The 23,522-nt window shown below is 36.6% G+C and overlaps 1 long non-coding RNA gene across 1 annotated transcript in view; it reads right to left on the reverse strand.

Moving 5' to 3' along the window:
* Positions 1-23,522, reverse strand: part of LOC109502285 — a 45,710-nt gene that overhangs the window by 6,968 nt on the left and 15,220 nt on the right. The window contains exons 3-4 of the long non-coding RNA XR_006583107.1: positions 23,320-23,434; positions 1,445-1,540 (exon numbers count right to left, since the gene is read on the reverse strand). This is a non-coding gene — a long non-coding RNA (uncharacterized LOC109502285). The remainder of the gene's footprint in view (positions 1-1,444; positions 1,541-23,319; positions 23,435-23,522) is intronic.

Here is a 23,522-nt window from a genome sequence, read left to right on the forward strand (position 1 = left end):
ATATGTAAAACACAAGTTCCCAAATCTCAGGAGAATCACCTGGCCCAATTCTCCAGTTTCTAGAAAATTCTGGTTTTTCATGTGTAATTAAGGGACATAGCAACCTTCTCGATATAACTTTGTCTTGTCAATTTTTCATTGCACCTAGTGGGAAACAGAAAGGCCAGAGTTGTCCTATTAATGCCGCTGCTGCAGTGTGGATTCTAGCTGCTCAGCATGGCATAACCCCCTGAATGATGACAAAGCTGACGAAGCCTGCCGTCCAGTTTCCTTCCAAATCCATTTTCTGTCACAACCCTTATCAAATAAAGCTCACACTTCAGTTATGAGTATGTGTCTGTGTTAGGTATGTCGCCCACATGTCTTTCACTTTGTAATCACTCGGATTAACTCTTGGATTTTGCTCTCATGTGAGTAATTGAGAACTCCTAATACCAGAACTTGCCAACTACAATCACCATTCCTGGACTTGATTTTGAGGTATTGGGAAAATTCTTTCAAGGACTCAGAATCTACAGCCTATATTTGTGGTTTTTGTCAAGACAGTCTAAATGCAATCCCCTAGAGTTTAATTGGGGTTCTAAACAAACCTACAGATATTCTGGAAGATAAATTACTTGTGTGTTCCCGATTCTTCTGAGAACATGTACGTCATATGCTCTATCTTTTACTGTGTTCTGTGGCGATTTGTTCTAATCTAAATACTAATTTTTCCCCTTTAGGTTACTTGTTTCAAACACAATACAGATTTTGATTGCAAATTCTCCATCTCTATTGACAATGTCCTATTTGACATTTTCTCTTTCCCAGGTTCCTATCACCCCATCCGTAGTCTCCTGATCTCTTCCCACTTCTTTGATTACTCTTGATTCTTTCTCTGCATTTCCTTTTTTTTCCCTTTTCTCTAAGATTAGGTTTCCTCTCATAGATCTCTCTAGGCTATTTTCTCCCTTTTATAGTTTTTACAGTGACTTTGGGGACACCTCAATGCAGATGACTCTCAAATCTATACAACAGTCAAAATCTCAACTGTTCTTCCTCATAAATCTTTTCTACTTGTGCTTCATATTTTTCCAAAGTATATATTTCAACAAGCCTCAAAACATCATACATCTCTTTACCACTGCTCATTCCCTTCCCTATAGTTTTCACATTGTGTAACGTATCCTCCAAATACTTTTTGAAAGCATTCTTTTCTCCTCATTTTTACCGCTAAGGTCATATTGCCAGCAGTGTACAATATGTCATTCACCCCCTCCGAAAAATGTGTGTATCTATAGATAGATATAAATATAGATACAGATATAGTTAGATAGATGCAAGACAAAATACATAAATTTAATATAAATGTTATTAATATAAAAGGTATGTAGCACACAATTTAAAAATTATAGTAAAATCTATATTATTTGCTGTAAATTTCACAGATCCAATTCATTCTCACACGATGCATTTGTTGATCTTCACCAAACTCTCATACCGACAGTCAATCAACCCATGGTTGCAATTGACGAACACATGAAGTTCTGATGTAAAGATCCTAAAAAAAATAAAGGCGCAAGTTGAAACTTTACTCATTCAGTAATCACATGGGCACCTTTGGATAATTCTATTTTATTGGAAAAAATATTCCACGGGGGTGCCTGGGTTGTTTAGGTGTCTGACTCTTGATTTTGGCTCAGGTCATGATCTCATGGTTCATGGAATGAGGCCCTCCATTGGGTTCTGCACTGACAGTGCGGAGCCTACTTGGGATTCTCTCTCTCTCCCTCTCTCTCTGCCCCTCACCCACTTGTGCTTTCTCTCTCTCAAAATAAATAAATCTTTAAAAAAAAGAAAAAAATGTTCTATGAATTTTTGTGGTATTCACAATGGAACTACTATAGACATAATTTTAAGTTTAATCTGCATTATTATAATCGTCTTCATTACTTTCTTAAATCTAGACAATAAACACGCCAAACACTCAAGTCATGATTGCAGCATTTGCCAATCACTGTAGTGTAAATGCTCTGTCATGACTAATTTCAAGCTACTACCGTAATGTCACTAAAATTGAGTTGGGAAGAGATATGCAATAGTACATAATTTTATCTCATGTGCACAATGTAGATATGTGTAAACCTCAAATGCATAGATAATAGTAAACTAAGTATGAACTGAATAATTTTGAGTATTTAGTACTTTACTTTTAATACAAATTATTTTAATTGTAAGTTTACATAATTTAACCTTTAATATAATGATTGTATATAAAAACTGCCTCACAAAATTCCTGAAAACAGCAACTGGCTCTCACTAGCAGGTACAAGCTGGCTCCAGAATAGCACTACTTATGGTTCATCTAGCCTATGCAATGATTTCCTAACTAGTTTTCTTTTCCTTCTATGAAGTCTTCTCACATATAGTTTTCAGACGACGTGTAGCTATAGATGCATGATTCCTATTCAAACACTCAGAGTATTTCCCATTCTTAAGAGAATAAATCCTGAACTTTAGACTGACATCGGGAATCTAGATCCAGACCTTGCAAATATCCCTCACCACTCAACTTCCTGTTCTAATTCACTCTACCCACACTAAATTCTCACTGTGTCCAAGATTCTTTTTATATTTTTCAGCCGTACTTTTTGCCTGCAATTGTTTTCTCTCCATCTTTGCATGTGCAAATCCTATACGTACCACAAGATCAATTAAAACTTCAGATTCTGTGTGCATTTTCCCCTCTTTCTATCTGGAAATAACTTATCCCTTTGTCCTCTCATTACAACACTCATTTTTCTACCTTGTATTCCCCTTTACTGCATTTTTTATGTGTAAGGGAGTGTTTTCATTACTGGGAATATTAAAGGAAATACAGTCTCTCTGTTTTAATGAAACTCAGTTTACAAAGGAAGATAGAAAATCCACAATTAAGGGTGCCTGGGTGGCTCAGTCAGTTAAGCGTCCGACTTCAGCTCAGGTCACGATCTTGCGGTCAGCGAGTTCGAGCCCCGCGTCAGGCTCTGGGCTGATGGCTCAGAGTCTGGAGCCTGTTTCCGATTCTGTGTCTCCCTCTCTCTCTGCCCCTCCCCCGTTCATGCTCTGTCTGTGTCTCAAAAATAAATAAACGTTAAAAAAATTAAAAAAAAAAAGAAAACCCACAATTACAATAGATGATGTGTGCTGCTGTGGTAAAGGAATGTACCTTAGGCTAAGAGCCAAGCAGAAAAAAGGGAAAAAGATTGTAAGAGGCTCAACAAATTTTGTCTGTCTCATGTCCTGAAGGAATACAGTATATTTGATGCACAGATGTGGAAGGAATAAAGAGTACATGGAGGTAAGAGGCAAGAAGTGAAATAGGAAAGCTAGGCATAAACCTTCTATGACAACAAGCTTGAACTTCATTCTGTAGGAAATTGAGAAGTTTCAAATGATTTTAAGTAACTACCACTTTGACAGCAGTATGGAGGATGGATTGAAATGATGAAAGATGGGGAAGGGAAGACCAGACAGAAGTCTTTTGAAGAAATTTGGGAGAGAAACATGAAAGCACTGAATTCAGATAGTGACAGAGAAGTGGGAACTTAGTTTAAAATATGATTATTTAATGACTGGATGTTTGAGTGAGAAGGAAGAGTCAAATGACCTCCCGGTTTATGTCTTTGTTCAATGGATAGGCAGGGATCTCTTTTATTTAAAAGGTAGGATAATCATATAATTGATCATCCACACCAGGATAGATTTAAGAGCTGAAGAGGATGCTGAAAATAATGGAAGTTGTAGAATTTTAAAATTATTTTGCTTTGGCCAACTAACTGTTCTTGTTTTATTGGTGGTACTATGTAGTAGATCTACTCAAAAAAAATAAATTTCCGAAATAAATGATTTCTAAAACAATAACACTTCTATTTTGATGCGTAGAATACATCAGTTTGTTTGGAAATAGGTATGAGCTATATGTGTGCCACGACCAAATCTGCATATATATCTGCTTCATAACTTTCTTAGTTTGTTAAAAACATTGTTTTTAGTATGGTTCCACACTACTCCAAAATTTCTTATGATCAATGTAAGAAAAAACAATTTTATCCTCAGTGTTGAACTTTGTAAAGAATTTACAATTCCATTTCCAGGAATGTCATGCATTTCATCTATGACAAAATACACTTTCAAAAGTTTTACTTGGATTCTGTAAATTAGATGGGAAAAAAATTAAACCACTTTTGGAATTAATTTTCTACTTGAAATATCTGATGACATTGATGTAACATTGACATCATCTAACACTTCATAGAGTTTCTTTTTTCCTACTAATGGGTCAAAAATAAAAGCAATAACCTCAGTTTTTGTATGTAAAAGAAATCTTGGAATCAAAATAAGTGAAATTAACTGAGATGAGCTGTCATCTGATCTAAATGAAAACTCATGTCTCAAAGAGTGATATATAAACACACTGACTATATACGCGTGTTAAATAGTTTACTTTGGACTCAGCCTCCAAAAGACATTTCTTTTGTAGTATATATTGATGGTGCTTAGCAAATTGTCACCTTCTATTTACACGTACAGCTATGTCCCCTGAGGATAGGGGATAGTAAATGTCACCTAACCTCTTGTGCAGGTTATATAGTCAATGTCAAAATATATTTGAGGTATGGTAAACCAATATTTAATTGTTCAATAAGCATGCACTTTTCTTTTTTCAGTTTATTTTTTTGCTTAAAAGGAAATATATTAGGAAACATAAAGGTATTACCAAAAATAAAACTATTGAATAGAGATTTGCACCATATAATAAATACCAAAATCATTCTAGCAAGACTGTTTAAATTATTCTTTGTGTTTCCCATGGCAGGCTATGCTCAACCTTTACTAACTGCTTATGTTTCATGTATACACAACCTGTCATTTCTCATTTTCTCATCGAATTCACTGATTGACAACTCTGTGCATCTCACAGACCACTCTATGGACCCTGGCACAACTGGTTAGTATACCAAGTACCATCATGGGCATCAGAGGAGAATACCCCTCCCGTTACCCCATGGGTACCACGTGGAGTTAGCTTCTTTGGATGAAATGAGAGCTTAGACACACTGTGCCTGGACAAAACTAGGAATAGTGATAGAATATAAATTCTGTTCACCTTACATATGACTCACACATTACTGGATGAGAACATGACAGAAGCTAGTGGAGTTCTACTAAGTTCATGTAAGACTAGTTTAATTCAACTGTTAATAATATGAATATCAAATATAATTATTACAATATATAATAATATAAAAAATAAAACAATGGAAACAAATGTAAAACAAGACAGGATGCTGGGTGAAGAGGAAAAAATTGTAACTGTTCCAGGAAAACTGGGATATAGAGTCACCCTAATACTAAGCCTTCCTCCAATAGCCAAATAAACTGATTTGAATTCCCAAATTACATCTTGTTTTCAGACTATGTGTGGGCAAACATTTTATTAATGTGTGATATTGCTGGCAGCTTTCGGATTTTAATTTTCTATTCCAAATTCCAAGATGTCCTTTTTGTATCCATGTTTTTGACTCTAATGATGCTAATTTGCCAATATTCACCATAGCCTTTACTGTGTATTTGAAAAAAAAAAAAAAACATCCACCTTTACATGTTAAAGAATACTGGAAGAGGTACAGATTTTGGAGGGAAGACGATTTCAGTTTTGAGCATACCAAAGTGAAGTGTCTGAGAGACAACCATGGAAAATTAAGTAAGAAGACAGATATATGGATCTGGAGCTCAGGAAAGAGCTGTATGCTAAAAATATAGATTTTGGAATCAAACTTATAGGAGGTTATTTGAAAACACAGGTGTAAGTAGCCTGTTTCCAGGGAGACTGAATGGAGATGGCTCAATGTAGAACACTGAGAAACAATATACATTTATATACATATTGAAGGGCCCTATTACTGCAGGATCCAGTTTTGGCTTCGTTAGTTACCAATTCTGCAATAAAAATCACTCAGAACTGTTCTCTTTAGGTGCGCCCCCTGAACATGTTTTACCACATTATTTCAGTCCTGGTCATGAGGACAAAGCCACTTCTTGGGACGAAGCATCTATTTTGATCCAGTTAGAATCACATACAGTTAATAAGTGTAATTGGATTGTAATATCTACATTCCAGGATGGTGGACCCTCAACATTCTCTGTCAAGTGAGCGGAGAGAACACAAGTGCAAAGGCAAAGACATAACACATGGAAATTGACCATTTTCTGGGTTTCCTGCTACAGTATCTTCTACTTTTTTAATTGGTCTTCAATCAAGTATCTTCTACAATTGTTAATCAAGCACTATTAGTCATGTGCCAGGTACTGAGATGGCAGTCATGGCCCCAGGAATAAAGGAATACGTTCCATGGCCTCCTGAAGCATCTTTCCCTGAGGTTTGGTATCCTCGGTGGCTTAGAATGCCATATCTCCTTATAATAAATCTCCTCTGGATTCAATGTTAACTTTAGCTGGTTTCTATCAACAGAAACCCATAAGCGTTTATATGGCTAATATTTGTTTCGTCATCAGAACAAATCATGGTATCTTATACTACATCTCTCATTGATCCTCAATAAATGTGCAATTAGTTACTGAATTAATTAATTAATTGCTATCTATTTTTAAGAACTCCCTAATGCCACCATAACTCTAGTGTTAGCTTCTAGGAGGAAGGAGCAAGGCATCCTTTGACAAAAATATTGCTTCCCCCAGCATCCTATCAGGTGTCTGGCCTCCTTTTTTATTTTTTTCTTTTTTGAGAGAGAGTGCGCTCACATGGCGTGGAGGGGCAGAGGGAGAAAGAGAATCCCAGGCAGGCTCCATGCTTTCAAGTGCTGTCAGCACAGGGCCTGACTCAGGGATTCATCTCATAAATGTGAGATCATGACCTGAGCCAAAATCGAGTCAGACGCTCAACCAACTGAGCCACCCAAGCACTCCAGCCTACTTCTAATCAGAGCCTTCTAGCTTGTTTACTTTAGGAAGAACTAAATCCTTTAAGCCAAGAAATCCTGAAAAACAGATTGACATCAAACTTGTTTGCAAGTTCCAAAGTAGGCATTTCAAGTGGGTGGCTCTGCTTTTCCTATGGGAAAGTCATATTCTGTTTCTTACTATATTAATTTATTGCTAACTATCTTTGAGGATAGCTTTGTACGACAGTCCCAATCCTGTGCTTTGATTTGAGATTTACCCTGGACTCCACACAACATGAGAAGCTGCTTCGTATCTGTGCATTCAGGTGTCAAAATGTAAATTGAAGATAGCTATTATCTCTTCTCTGCAGAATCTGTAGTGTAATACTTTGTTCTTCGAACATAATCACATCACTGATTAATCATTTGTAGATTATACTCTTTGAATCCAATTCCAGTGGAATTGAATCAAGACTGAATTCTACATTCCATCTGGCAATGGGAAGGTAATTGAATCCCCGAAATTTTCAATGCTGCCTTCTAGGTTCCCAACCTTCTGCTCATTTCCTCTTTCCCCATCTCAATGGGAAGTCCATCCACATTGCAGAAGCACTGAGTTTTCTAAGTTTCTTTCTACTATCTTTCCCACCACATACACTCATCAAAAAGGAAGAGATCTAATATCTGCCATTTATAGATGTTAACTGATTGATTGATGACACTTGAGTGTGAATGCGTTTCTGTAAATGCCTAACCATAGTCAGCCTTGTGTATTTTAAGCCTTTTGTCGCTAATTATGGAATGAGAGACTGTATTCCCATTAAAGCAATTTCAGGCATTTGCAAGAAGAAAGGCTAGGATGCTTCTGCAAGGTAGGGCCTACACTAAAGGTAAATCTGCTTGACTCCCTTTAAGATAATTGTACATGCATTCAAAAAGGACCTGAGGCCCACCTTGAAATGGTCTCTTAATCACTTAACAAGAATGGCTGTAAGATGTTTGTTCCTGGGTGACTGGTAGCAACTGTCTTCTGACGTCTCTACAAGCCTGCAGCCATCCTGCCCAGGACAAGTGTGTATGTTGGCATTTCTTCTATAGGAGCTTCGCTTGATTCCAAATCAGGTAAGACAATGAGGCTAGAAGGTAAGCCTACTAGAGCACAACAGGTAATCAGAAAAAAGGAGCCAGAGGTAGCCTATGATGTGAGTTAAGGCCAGCAGTCAGCCCCATGATCGTACCCAAAACAATCTTCCAATTATAAAATAAATAAGGCCCAGGGATTAAAAGTACAGCACAGGGAATGTAGTGAATAATATTGTAATAACATTGTATGGTAACAGATGGTGACACTTATCATGGTGAGCACTGAGCAATTGTCAAATTGCTATATTGTATACCTAAAACTAATGTAACACTGTATGTCAACCATACTTTAATAATACATTTTTAAAAGGATGCTGAGTGGAGATTTCAACTCTCTGGATTCATAAGATGCTCAAGAAGCTTGGAGCAAACATCAGGCAGAAATCCAAGTCATCAGCAGAAGGAAGTGAAGGTATTATCTTAAAGATCAGAGTGCCAGGCAAAACTGTGGTCTTTGGGAAGAACAGGACAAATGAAACTGCTGGTTTGGGAACCAAGACTAGATGAATCACCAAGATTCTAGTTCCAAGAAATAGTTATTACCCTTGGACTAACAAGAAAAGTTCCCCCACTCTGACTCCTGTACTTTGGAGAACACTTCTGGGGCCTTTCTCCAGCCATGCTACTTCCTATGGAACAGTACACAATGCTAAGAAGACATGCCCATCTAAAGGCGGCGCCCAACCTGCTAAACTCTGCTCAAATGACCCTGAGCTTGCTTCTAAGACCTGAAGAGGCCCTTTCCGTATTCATTTCTTGGTAACTAACAGCACCAACTATGAGACTACAAGGTAGCTCCGGGGAAAGATGGACATAACTGGTATTTGAACGTGTGGCTATAACACCTGCATAGGTGTGCACAAGACCCCCTGCAGGTACAGAATGAAGCTGGAAGTGAAAAGAGAAGGGAAATGGCCAGGGGACTTCCATTTGTACAAGGATCTTGGTGCTCCTTGAACCACCCTGACCAAAGAAAGAATTGACCCCAAAGCATGAGTTCTCTTTGAACTTCCAGTTAAGAATTAAGAGGTTATAGTTCACAAGGTGAGTGGACTCCAAAGGTAAAACATTCAATAAATCATTCCATTACTCTTCCTATCAGAGCTGAAGAATAAATCCTCTACTCTACTTTTTTTTCTAATCATAGCCCTTTTCTAATCATAGCCTTTTTTTTCTACTTTTTTTCTAATCATAGCCCTTTCTTAAACAAATAGCCGTAATTCTCAAATGTGTAGGGTTTTATTTAATTAGTGCTGGATGTGTTTGAAAAATTCCAGTTTGGAGTTTGCAAATTCAAATACCTTAGGGCTCAGGAGTGGGATGAGCCTGTGGTAGCTTCAAGGTATGGGAATTACCCCATGGCATTTACATTTTGAAGACAAAAATAAAAGACAATTTGAAGACAGAAAAAAAAATTTTTTTTCAGTGAATAGGAAGAATTTAGGCCGACTAGTTTGCCACCTCTAGATAAAATTTCCCTTTCTGGACTTCCTAAAATATAGTTCTATGCTTTCTTTGGTACTTCTAGAAATAAACTTTCTGTCCAAAAAAACAGTGTTATTAGAACATTTATTTCTATTAATTAGCATAATGTATGATATGTGTTCCTAGTTTACTGCGCTTCTCATTACTAAAGCTACCAGAAAAAGAATATATGTTTAACAAAAATGTTCCCAATCCTATATCTATTCATGAGATACTATGTTCTATATGTCCTAGAATTAGTCTGGATAAAACATAGACACACACACACACACACACACACACACACGCACACACACACACACACACACCTCCTTGCTTTGATATAAATGGTTTTCCCCACAAGTAGATGGGTATTTTGAAATCACACCAGATACATTTAATATATAAGATTAGTCACTTAGCAAGTTGGTTCTTAGAGAAAATATAAGAAACACAATCATTAAATAATAAAACCAAAATTTAAAATCCCAACAATACAAAATTAGTGCTGCCAATTTCAAATTAATCAATTTAGGAGGACATTTAATCCACCGCTGAGAATATTTTTGGAAATCCTCTTTTGGGAATTTTTGGGTACCTTTGGTACAAATCCTTTGAAATATCCTTAGTGATGGTGAATTTTCACCAATTGAGGTCAGATTTTATTTTTAGAGAGAGCAAAAAGTCAATCAAAGCCAAGTCTGCTGTATGAAATAAGTGATCAAGCTGAGTTGTTCCACTTCTAATCAAAATCAAAGTATGCTTATAAATCTCAGAGCAGTGTGTTTATGTGGCTTTATAAGTGTCTACTGGCATTGAAAATAATTTTAGATAAAAGTTACAAATATGTTTAGAGTATCATTAGAATATGTGATTAGGATGTATAGCTTTTAATATATGTGTTTTTTAAAAGTAGAAAGACATTTTTCCTCACAGGAAACATCAAAATGAATTCTAGGTGAATTAAAAATGTGCTTTTTAAATTAAACCATAAAAATCTAGGAGAAATTATAGGTGATCAGCCGACATCATAGTAACAAAGTATGAACCTATAAGGAATATATTGATATAATTGATGGTTGAAAAACTAATACATTAAAAAAAAAGAAAAAAGAAAAACTAATACATTCAAAAAATAGTGTAAAAAGACAACAAATGGAAATGGAATAAAGACACTTAGCAAATTCACACTTTTAGAAAATGGGTTCTTTCTTCACATTAGAAAAAAAAAAAAAAACTTACATTGCTATACTAACTGAAAAGAGAGAAGCACTCTCCCAGGCTTTGGGAGCACAGAGTGGCACAACTTTGCTGTAGGGAAAATTGGTCATACGTAAAAAATGCCTGAAAAACAAGTATACTCTTTGACCTAATAAGTTAATTTGTAAGAATTTATCTTAAGAAAATTGTTATAAATCTGCACAAAATTTATATCCATGTAAGTTCTCTGTACTAGTGAAAGAGAAGAAAATAATCTGATATCTACTTAAAAGAAGATTAAATTAGTAAATTTGGGTATTTCTGTATAATAGAACAAAAATGACAAGAAAATGTTTATAACATACAGGTTGTCAAACAATGACACATCGATAGCCATTTTACTTCTTTAGACAGACATTTACTCTATTTTCCAATAATCTTAATTCAATCATTTAATGAGGAACAGACCATTGGCTCTGTGTGTGTGTGTGTATCACAGATTTCTGATTTTGAAACACTCCTATGCTGGCTATTTTGTAAGCTCTTCATTTCTGGGGAAAATGTCATCTCTGTTCATGGAGTTTTTCTTACCAGCTATGCCATACACTTTATGCCATGTTGGAACAAAGATGCATAAGAACATTGTTTGCTGCTCACACAGATCTACTCTCTTTCATGGGCACATTGTGTTGTTTCACTTCTTCCTTTTAAGAGATGGGGTTTTTGCTTTCTGAGACACTCACAGTGTGTGATTTAAAGCTTGGGTTTATCACTTCAGGATTGAGTGTTTTTAATGACAATTTAAATCATAGACAACACCACCGAATCTACTCATACCTTTTCTATACCAGATGACCACTTAAACCCTGTCTTTCTACAGATCTTTGCACCTTTTCACATGTGTTTTCTTTTAGTTAAATCTAAGAATATGATTTTGATTATTCATTTATTTTTGTATGTTAAAGCTCAAGCTCCTTCATCATATTTCGGGCTTGTTAAATAGCTTATAGAGATTAAAATATCTTCAGTGAAATAACTAATCCTGGATTCAGCTACATAACAGAGGGTATTTTCTGAGTTCTTGAGAAGAAAATCCCCCAGAGAGTACCTTTTAGAAATGTTGGTATGTCTCATTTGGGAAAAACATGGATTTTTTAAGCTAAAAAGAGGCTACTGAAAAAGGGATGATACTGAAATATTGGGGATTTTTTTAAGTTCTATTTAAAAAAAACACATTTTAAATGATTTTTCAAAAATACTGATAAAATGATTGTTTTCAAAGATAAAATAATTTTAATAACTATATTTATATTGTGGACTCAAGAGGAGTTAAAATACATGCACGCTTGATTTACTTACTAAAGCTCTAGAAAATTAAAGAAATTATTTTGAATTTTGTTAATATGCTATAGGTATAATACAGTTATATTTTTCACTTTAGCGAAAAGTGATTTTAGAGGAGAAGTATAGAACGAGCATTGGAGCCATGGTTTTACCACACACTATCTGTGTTACATCAGGCAAACTGTTCTGTTTCTTCCCATGTACAAAGGTATAATGATACATATCCTGAAAGTTAATTAAAAGATAAATGAAATAAAATAGAAAAGCCTCTGTAGAGTTCTTGGCTTATATGAAGCACTAAGTTCATGGTGATTATTGTTTCTATTACTAATACCAGTTAGTATTAGTTTCTAATACCAATTTTAACACTCGCTAAATATCACAGTGGTCTCTTCTCCTGAGCTGCTCCCTCACTAAGTTATGTCTTCTCTCCAAGATCCATTCAATTCTAACTTTTTCCTAAGTCTTCCTTGACTTTTCTGGCTTTCATTGATCTAATTGCTTCATGAGTGACTCTTACCCATTAACCCAGATGAATTTCAAACTCATAGAGATCAGGACAATGTCTTCTATTATTTCTGAATTGCTTAAATTTTATTTATTGTATCCTTGTTCTGGTTATTTATTGCTGTATAATAAACGCCAAAGCTAAGTGAATTAAAACAACAATCTTATGATGTCTTGTGATTTTTCTGGGTCAAATATTTGGATGGTGTTTGGCCATGTGTTTCTTCTACTTCATGGCATGTTGACAGTCACTCTGTGGTATTTAGCTGGTAAGGATTGGTATGTAGGATCAAAGATGACTTTGCTCCTATTTTGGTGCTTTGGCAGGGCTAATGGGAAGATTGGGCCCAGCAGGACTGTTAAAAGGAATGTCAATACATGTGGAGTATGCACGTTGTCTTTTACATGTTTGTCTCATGGTAATTGTTGGGCTTCTCATATGTCAGCCGAGGTCACCAAGTGCATGAACATATAGGGATAAAAAGTCTTGTGGCATCACCATTATTGGCTGAAACAGTCACAAGCCTACCCAGATTACTGGGAAGGGGTCACAGATCCCAAATTTTGAAGAGAAGGGTGTTAAAGAATTTGCAGCCATGGTTTAAAACTGCCACAATCTCCTCTGACACAAGAGTTCTCTAAGAATACATTCTATGTTCTGGTCATATTTATATCATCAGTGATGTCTTATAGGTCAGGATATATTCAGTAAAGAAAAGGAACAGGGCGCCTGGGTGGCTCAGTCGGTTGAGCATCTGACTTCAGCTCAGGTCATGATCTCACGATTCGTGGGTTTGAGCCCCGCGTTGGGCTCTGTGCTGACAGCTCGGAGCCTGGAGTCTGCTTCAGATTCTGTGTCTTCCTCTCTCTCTCTGCCCTTCTCCTGCTCACACTCTGTCAATCTCTCTCTCAAAAAATAAGTAAACATTAAAAAAAATTTTTTTTAAGAAAAGCAACTACAGGAAATAAACTTTAAAAAAATGATTGAAAACTTAGCCTTTGCTCATATTTTCTATAGTTAAGAAAAATCAAAGTAATTATTTTGAAGTTTTTCATACCAGAAGCTAAATATTACTCAAATTTACTATATTTTACCACCATGAAATGATTTAAAGTCAAAAGATGCGATGTTTTCACTAACAACTCTGTGTAAGCCACTTCTTTTCTTCAGAGCCATATTTTCTCTTTTGTAAGAGTAATGACGATGACAACAATAACATTAAAGTAGACAGTATTTAAGATTTCTTATACCTCTAGAACCCTGCAACTGTTGGTTTGCTATTTTTATAACAATAACAGAAGAGAGGCAGAGAGTGGTAGAAAGATGGCTGGTATGGAGACAATAGGACATAGACCTGCCATCTGCTACTGGTGTAAACTTGGAGGATAATAGTTTCTCTAATAAGTTTTCAAGGTCATGGTGAATTTGGTAGGACCATGTAATGAAAAATCTCGAGAAACTGTCAAGCGTTGCAGGGTTGGGAAACATTTCTCAGCCTTCCTAAGTGGATAGAGTGAAAGGAGCAGGTCTTACCAGGTTTTGGATAGGTTCTGTCCTTACACTAAACAGTTTGGAGCATGTCTATGAACAGGCAGCTATACTGGAATATCTCCAGCTCCAGAATCTGCAACTAAGTGCAGCCCATGTAAATAGGCACCCCCTTTTCTTACTTGGGAGGCTGCATTTCTAATCATTGAAAACATGCATATTGCCAAGGGAAAGGCACTGATAATTCAGCCGCTGAGCCAGTATAGAGAAGTTATTCATTACTGGGTTCAATCCAAGGTCAAAAACATCAAACTCCAACCATTAAGCAAAATGGTGACAGGCATGGTAGTGATGACCCAGAGTGAATATATTGCCCAGAGGAAGCGAGGTCAGGAATACAGCAGGCCTGAAAAAGGTTGCCGAGTCAAAGTCAGGAACAACCAGCCTACGGTCCAGAGGTACATGGGACACAGCATGTTCCAGCTGGAGTACCGGAGGGCAGCAAAGGGTAGGCCAGCCACCAACAGGACAGGCTAGGACGTCTTCAACATCTAACTACATTTACAAGTTTTGTTTCTGAGCTTCAAATCTCCCTCTCCCCCCCATTTAGATCTCACTTTGACAAATCTGGTGAAGACAAGGAGAGAGGTGCTTACTATCTTTCCTGTTGCAGACTGCAGTTTGTTTGGGCCTCCAAGCCTCAAAGCAGGGCCTGGGTTTCTCAAAATCTATCTCCTCAATCAGCCTCAGCCTCACTACTGTTTAGACAGATTGCACTTTAACATTCCCTTTAGAAGGATGCTGAATCTAGTAGTTCTAAGGACTATTGAAGTTTTAGAAGTTAGTGTTTGTGTTCTCAGCAATGACAATTGTTTCCTAACTTGTTTCTTTGCCTAGGCTTAACAAAAAAAGCATCACTTGTACCAGGGCAGCATCTAAAACGCAAAGCTCTGTGTCTAGTGCCTACTCTGAATAGAACTGGAATCGTTTTGGTTGTGGGGCTATGATGTGCCACAAAGCATGAAAATGCAGACAGGAGTGGCTGACTTCTGCATCCTACTCTCCATGGAGGTGGCTACAGACACCCACCCAGATATGAAAGTCAAGAAAGGGTCATGCTCCGCCTTGCCTTTGTTTAAGACAACTTCTTGAAGCCCAGTTCTTGCTGGCCACTGCAGAGAACTGCCCCACAGCTCTGGGTGTCTGGGAAATGCCTGTTTCATTAAGGCTCCTGAACCCTATCATGTTACACTTCAGAAGTAGTGACCAGCTTACTTAAAACAAAGAAGCTTTGACCTTTCTCCCCTTCTGAAACCAAAAACAGATGAAGTTAAAGTGACTCATTTCCGGCTTTAAATATGCTCTAAAAAACATTTTTTCAAGTAGTTTTTGGCCTCAGGGTTTGGGGTTTTTTTGGGGTGGGGGGGAGGGAGGTTGTTTTTTTGTCTTATTTTTACATAAATATATCTCGTATCCTTCTTGTCAAGGTCAACACATTTATTATTTATATTCATGGTGTAGTCCACCATACTTTTTTTTCCGTTTAGCTTTCTTACTTTCTTCCTTTTTTTTTTTTTTTTAATCTGCGTTGTTTATAACCATGACCCTTGATCCTCTAAGTCTTAAAACAGCTTGGCTTTCAGCAGCTAAATCTGACAAGGTCAGCATTTTTCTGTTTATTCTGAGAATAGTATTTACCCTCTGGGGTTTTTAAAAGCAATTCTGTAAAACATCACTTGGAAAAAGTTTGTAGCATTCATAGAGACTTCCATAAAGTCAGATGACCATAAATGACAACTTCTTGCTCTGATTTTTGAACTCTGGGGCAATCATCACTATCTATTTGGTGCCTAAGTAGCTTCACTAACCAAATTTTTAAAAACAAAATGATGGATTTAAAATAATCTCAGTATAATTTATTTCACTTGAGGCACTTGCCACCTTGAATCAAAAACTACTCAAACAATTCTTGTGTTTTGCTCTTTAGAAAAATATTTTCCATTAGGAATCAATGATACATTATATTATTTATTTTAAGTTATAAATTAGGATAAAGAGAGGAAGAAGACTTTTTCAGTAGACAAGCTATAGAACAAATCTACTTTTGATCCGAAGGTAAATTGTGAAGCAGTTGGGGATCATAACTTGTGCTTAAGGAGACAAAAGCTATTTCTGAACTGGGGAAATTGAAAATGTTATTTGAAAAGAGACTAGCATATTTGTCCAAGGTTCAAAGATAATCCATCAGGCCTGGATACAGTTTTTTATTCACTAGAGCTACAGCAGATCCCTTTGCTTCACCATGAGCCCACCAGATCCCAACAGCTCTCAGGATCAAGCTGCAAATACAACTTCTTAGCTATGAAGTTTCAGTAAAGAACACATCTCTGCTGCACACGGACCTCCCCACCAAAAGGCTTGATGGTAAAACCAAAGTACGTAATACATTCAGATCTCATTCAGAAGTTTATTCACTAGACTGTGAGAAGAAACATTAAACTCTAGCAAATATACTGCTAGTTACAATGCACTGCGCTAGCAAAAAGACCTCTTTTTGGTGGTAGATGAGCGTTGGAAGGGGGTGAGAGGGCACTCATGCCATTGGGAATGTTTTGTGGTTTCTTCAGGAAGAGTAAGGATGCTTGAATCTCTGGCTCAGGATAATCAAGGAGCAGGTGGTGCCTGGGAGGATAAACAGTGCTAAGTCTGCATTTATTCCTTTAGCCCTAACTGTACATTAATTCAATAAGATGGTCTAATAAAATAATGCAGTTTTCAAAATGCTTAGCTGGCATTTCGGGCGGGGTGGGCAATTTTTATTATTTACCAAGGAATGCATCTTGAAGGAACTGGTGAATAAAGCAAGTTCGCGCTGTAGGCTGCTCTGGCCTCCAGGGGTCACCCTTCCCTTTAATGACTATACAACAATAGTCTGAGACCCCACCCTGAGGGACTTTGGTCTTTTAGCAATTTCTTGTGCCCTAGTAACTCTGAGAATCCCAGAGATTGCTTTTATGTTCAAGAATGTGTGCTGGTTGTCACTTTCGCCCTCAGCCAGCCATCTGTCTCTGTCTGCTGCCACACCCTTCTGCCTGCAACCTCTTGCTGCCTGAATCTGACTTCTGCCATTTCTGCTCCCCTCATGCCATTTTGTGCCAAGTGTAGACATGGGCTTATCTCGTTTTTCCCCAGAGCACAGTCAATAGCAAGCTGAGATATTTAGCAAAACTTCGCTGAAGGCTTAGGGATAACAGAAGGAAAGAAATTACAAGGAAAAAAGAAAAAGAAAAAGAAGAAATATAGGATACTAGATTTGTATGACTTTCCCCAGAATGTGCATACCTCCACAGGGATTCCCTACCAAAGGCTCTTTTTTAACATACATACATACACACACACACACACACACACACACACACACACCCTTCTTACTTCATGTTGCTATGGCTAGCTTACTTCTCTCTCATCTGGAATTGAGACCCTCAAATCCTCTGTGATTGCCACAGAGAGGAATATTTATTTTCCTAAAAGGAAACTTGATGTGATCTTCAAAGCATATAATCCTTTATATTATCATATATGCCAGCTTCTCTCTGAACATTCTCATACTTTCCAATGGCTCATACTTTCTCAGAATAAAATCTTTGCTTTATCTTATTTTATTTATTTCAGTCAAGAAGTGGGGGGCAGAGAGTTGTATGTTTAAAAGGCAGGATGTTTCTGGATTCTACGCATTCATTTTCAATCAAATATTGGCACCCACCGGGAGACCCTGTTATACCTGTTCCACCAGGGGGTTAGCAACTAAAATGAAGCACCCAGTGTGATTTAAGGAGAAGTCCTGGTGTCTTGAGATCACCCAGAATCAAAAGAAGAGTCACAAGTATAAGGGGATAAGCAACAACTGGATTCTGTAGGCTGACAGATTAATCAGTCAAGACCTTAGACTGTATAGACTGAGGAACTGTTAGGAATTAGAAAGACGGTGACAGTTCTGGGGAGAAAGTGAAGACTACAGGGATTGTGTACTGAGAGGCCAGGGATAGAAAAGAAAACTGTAAAATTAACCTCAAACTAGGATTTTGAATGTACTGTATCTCCTCAGTGAAATGGACATCCTTGTTAAATTTAGGCTAGAGAGTGATTAGAAAACCCAGGATGACTAACTCTGGGCTAGCCATGGGCAAAGACCAGAGACATGAAATAAAAATTCCTCTGAGGTCTGCCACTGTGCTTTCACCTGCCCTCTTCTCCAGGGACTTGAATCAGGCGTGTGGGCAGGGAGATCATTTGGTGCCCCTGCAAACCAATATACCTAAAATATTTGTTCACATTTATTCAAAGGAGGATCTCACGAGGGAAAGATTAATAAGGAGGATTCCTACTGGTGGCAGCTTTCACCTCTGACCCTAATTTGAATACTTCACTCAGTAAATCAAAGACATTTCTGAGAAGATATTCTGGTGACTACCTATTGCTATTTGACTAGCTCATCCCCACTCCAAGTCGCCTTTCAAAGTACTTCTCCCAACAGTACGTAACTTTTCTGGGAACTTTTCTAATAAATTGAATTCTTCCATCTTGTTAATTTCTCAGTGTCCTTTAGAGATAGGGGCCCTGGGTACCATCTAGCTGGTCCACCTCTCAATATAAATTGTCATGGCACTGCCACCTGGAGCTACTGACGTCAGCACCACTGAACACATGACTCACTCCCTGCTTATCCACATGACAGAAAACTGACAGTGCATTTCAGAGCACGAGATCTTTCTTCATGAGGATTCCCACTAGACACTGTTAAATTGAAATGAATGGAAGTGGTGGGTATCAGGGCACAAAGAACAGTAGAAATGGAGGCCAAAATGTAGAAAATATAAATACAAAATGCTCAGCGTCAGTAATCTGGGTGTGATATGTCAAATGAAGTTTGGAGCCACTTCTTTGTCATAAGAAAACATTTAAGAAATTTTCCTGAGAAACATGGTCCATCGTAGCTTATACAGGAAATAGAACTTTGGACTTCTCAACCTTGCCATTTCATTAACATGTTTTGCATGTAAACTTCCAATTGGCTTCTTTATATTCACTTTTAAAATGAATATATTCTTCCGCATTAACATTTTATATAAAATCATGATCTAGACATGTACATGTACTGCTAAAATTAAATCATCAATAATCACTATCTAAAATGAATTACATTCCAAAAGCTCTGGCTAATGATTTATCTCTTCTTCATGGAACCGATCTCTATCAGATTGATTTATGTAGCAGCCAATCATGTTTCAGTAAACTGCAGCATGCACATGCATCTTTAAGTGATGATAAGCTGTGACTGTCCATTTATTTGTACAACACCAGCAACAAAAAAAAAAAAAAAGAAGGAGAAAGAAAGTCCCAACCTCTTTCAAAAGCTTCACATGATGACCAAATCCTCTAAGTTATAATGGCGAATTCTGTATAAGATTTCAGAATAACTGACACAGTAACAAGCATATATAAAAATATTCACAAAAATAGTCAACATTAAAATGGTGACATTTGATATAGAGAATTCTTAGCTTTTGCATGTTTACATTATTTGCTTTGATAGCAAGGTACCTTTTTGCACATTTACATTATTTGCTTTGATAGTAGATGCTTTTGTTAGTTGTTGAAGTGATTGACAACCTCATGCTGTTCTATTTAATTGCCTTTTCTGCAATGCAAGGTTCTGTGTTTAGAAGACGCTGTTTCATAAATAAATCCAAAGTGTGTGTGTGTGTGTGTGTGTGTGTGTGTGTGTGTGTTTGTGTCTACTACAGAGGTTTCATTTCTCAAGCCAATTCTGTAACTATTCAGCTACAGCTGTCGCCATATTTATCTGTATTTACATTAAGGTTCATTCTCATCCTTCATGTTTTTTGCCTTTTCTATGGTTATGGAGATTAATGGATTTCCTTAAGAGAATAAAAACCTTTTCATATAGCTCTTCACATTTAAGGGAAGAGTGAGGTATTAGACATAGAATGCTTTAGCAAAATATGCAAAAAGTTCAAACTTCCAAGGCTTAAATAATTATTTCCCATAAGACTATTTGAAATATTTAAAACCTGTAGGAATTTTGCATTCTGCCTAAATTTACATTCTAGCCCTTGCATTTGTTCTCTCAATTAGTAAAGTCCAAGTAGCAAACTTTTTCCAGTTAATAAAATCTAATATAGAAATTCTACCGATAAAAGGTTTGTTACATGATGATTTCAAAAATCTTCTCTCATTGAAAGTTTGCTTGATATTGTTGTGGTAGGCAATATATATGTAACTCAGTATTGTAAAATCTTAAGCACTTTTCTTACTTAACCTGAAAATTAAGTTCAAACAATTCTTAAAGGTAAGTTATTACTATTATAATATCTTGGTAGATATATATTATCTTAAAGATATATTTCAAGATAGTCTTTTTTTTAAGTTTAGTCATTCTTTATTATTTGTTATTTGTCATAGGTCTAGATGATTTTTAACAAAGTTGATAAGTTCTGCAGGGATTCTACAGGTCAATACAGATGAGTATAAATACTATGATGACTTTCCCCAATCTTCTGTTGTAAGCATAAGTCAAAGAGACAGTAATTTTAGAGGCAAAGACATGGAAAAATGAAGCTCAGACTAATGCTTTCAGCTGGCCTGAGAAATAAAAGCTGGATGAAGTGATTGTTTCAATTGTTAAATGAGGCAGAGTGATATAGAGAAAATGCTCAGATTTGCTCAGATTTAAATCTTGACACAACCACTTGTAGCTGCGTAATTGTGCAAATCTCTTAACCATTCTGAGTTGTTTCTTCATCTGTAAAATGGAAATATACAGTATCCATTTTACAAGAAACAGCCAACACTGGATGACCTGGAAGAGAGGCAGACAGGGGAGACATCTCCCTACTATCTGAGTCTCACCTCTCATTGGCCAAACCCAACCCAAACCCAGAGAGCAGGAAGCCCAATGATTCAGTTCACAATGCAAGTCTCCAGGGCGGAGAATGGTCGACAATGGTGAAAAGTAAATTATGAGAGATAAATGGAAATATCAGTATGGATATGAAAGAAAAGAATATGGCCTTAAAATAAAAGAGAACTCAGAAAGAATCATATTTTGATGAGATAGTCAGAGCAAGACTGTAAAGAAGATAACACATAGATGGAACTCTAAAGAATGAGAAGTAGCTAACCATATAAAAAAAGATAGGCAGAGAGAATTCTTGGCAGAAAAAATAGTATTGGCAATAGCCCTAAGGCAGGAAAAAGCTCAATGTATTATGTGATTTGAAAAACCCTTGTGGCTTCATAAGTCAAGGTTAGGAATTTAGACCTAATTGGCTGTGCAATGGATTTTAAACAGGAGAGTGACATTTAGAAGGATCCTTCTGGATGGCGTGTGAAGAATAAATTGAACAAGAAAAATGGAGGGGGGAAGGTGGAAATAAAGAAAAAAAGTAAAAAGAACAATTAAAAAAAAGAAACTAAACATACAATAGATTAGATGTCACACAGCAAAACCAAATGATTAAAAACGAAGTCATACAGACTCCAAAGCTCATATGTGTTCAGAAAAAGGACAGTGCCTTTCAACTTGAGTTACTAATGAAGGTGTTATGGAAGACAGGGCTTAAGCTGTAAAGGTTTAATACAGCTATTAAAGGCTAATATAGAATTAGAACAAATAGAGAGAAAAGAGGTATCAGTTCTAGAATAGGAAGGAATGGAAGTCAAGTAGTTACAGGAATATTTAGGAAGGAATGAAGGAGGCATTTTGAGAGGAGCAGAGGGAGATGGGACTGGATACAGGAATGAAGAGAATGTACATGTTTCTGGGCATTAGTGAATTAATTTTCTGCTCTTCCAAGATAAGATTTGAATCCTTAACCAGGTCTTTTGATAAGTTTGGTGATATTTTCAGGTACTTCGAAAACAAATACTTTTGGATTTGTCCCCTGAAGTTGTATCACATAACTAAGAAACCAGCTACTGATCTAAATTATGCAAGGCTGGTTAGGATGAATAATTTCCCCTTGAATCAGAAATACCTGAATTAAAATGTACTTAAAAGGAGGTTTGCCAGGCTAGTGACATAAGCATTGCTTACATTACCTACTATTTTAAAGTATCCACATCATTGCTTCGTTGATGCAGAAATTGAGAAAGAATGTTATATTTATTTGTTCTATTTTTTAACTAGGAACTCTGATATTGTTCATGATGGAAAATGAGTTACCTTATTTTACCTTGAAAAATACCAGGAAAAGTAGAAATGGCTTTTATACAAGTTTCTACAAATATAATTTTAGTTTCAAAAGAAGATTATTGAAAGCTATTATGGGGGACCTCATTCTTGTAGTGTGCATGCATATTTCATATTGAACTGTTTGGTTATTTTTTTCCCTAGAAAATGGCAAAGAATTCTCAAATTGTTGTGGTTTCTAATTCCAGAATACATTTATTTCTCTTAGTGTAAGGGAGGTAATTGGGAGTATACTTAATTCTATAAACAATTTGTAATCTATTATATCCAATATATATATCAAATAATCAATGGTATAAATATGACATAGTCACATGTGGATTTGAAGAACCAGAGCATCTAAAATATTTTCTCAAGGTCACATAACAAGTAAAAGGTACAACCGAAACCTGAATTGAGAAACAACTAGGGAAAATCATTTTCTCACATCTCTTCTTTGCAATACTTTGAACCTCCCTCTGAGGGCATCAGAGTCATTAATAAAATGCACGATAGTCTTAATTCCCCTATGAGGAATCTGAAAAGTTGTGCATATGTTAGTTTTTCACAATAATTCTAGTAATAACCGAGTTAAATTCAAGCAAAGATAAAGTAAACTGGAAACCTTTATCAAGACTCATGTTACAAAGTGGCTAACTCCTCGGACCCAAACATTCTTCATAGCTTGTAATGCTACTGTCTCTGTGATTGATTGTTTGATGTGTGGCTCTTTCAGCAAATTATAAGAAAATGAATGATTGGATATTAGTAATGCAAACCGATCTGTCCTTGAAATGCTCTTGGCTCCTTTTATATCTATCTGAAACCCACACTTTATTTAAGGCTATGCTAAATATCCACCTATTCCATGCAGGCTTCTACACTATAGATATCATTATCTATCCCCTTCTGTTGACCACATTCCATATTATTCTTGGGCAGAAATTTTCCCCAAATGAGTGCAGTCTTAGGGTGATAAAATCAGGTGCTTATCTTACCTCTAAGAGGTAGAAGGAGTTTTGGCTCCTTCTGTCAAAACTTTGCTCTCACCACCATACTGCAGCTCTCCACTTAAGTCTTGCCAACTGGATTCTCTCTTCCAGGACTTTCAGTCTTGAGCAGAGTAATACAAGAACAGAACACAAGAATGGAAGACTAGATGAAGTCATTTTAAAAGACCACCTCAGAAGCGTATATAGGA

This window comes from Felis catus, chromosome A1, assembly GCF_018350175.1.
Source record: "Felis catus isolate Fca126 chromosome A1, F.catus_Fca126_mat1.0, whole genome shotgun sequence".
In the NCBI taxonomy this organism is placed as follows: Eukaryota; Metazoa; Chordata; class Mammalia; order Carnivora; family Felidae; genus Felis; species Felis catus.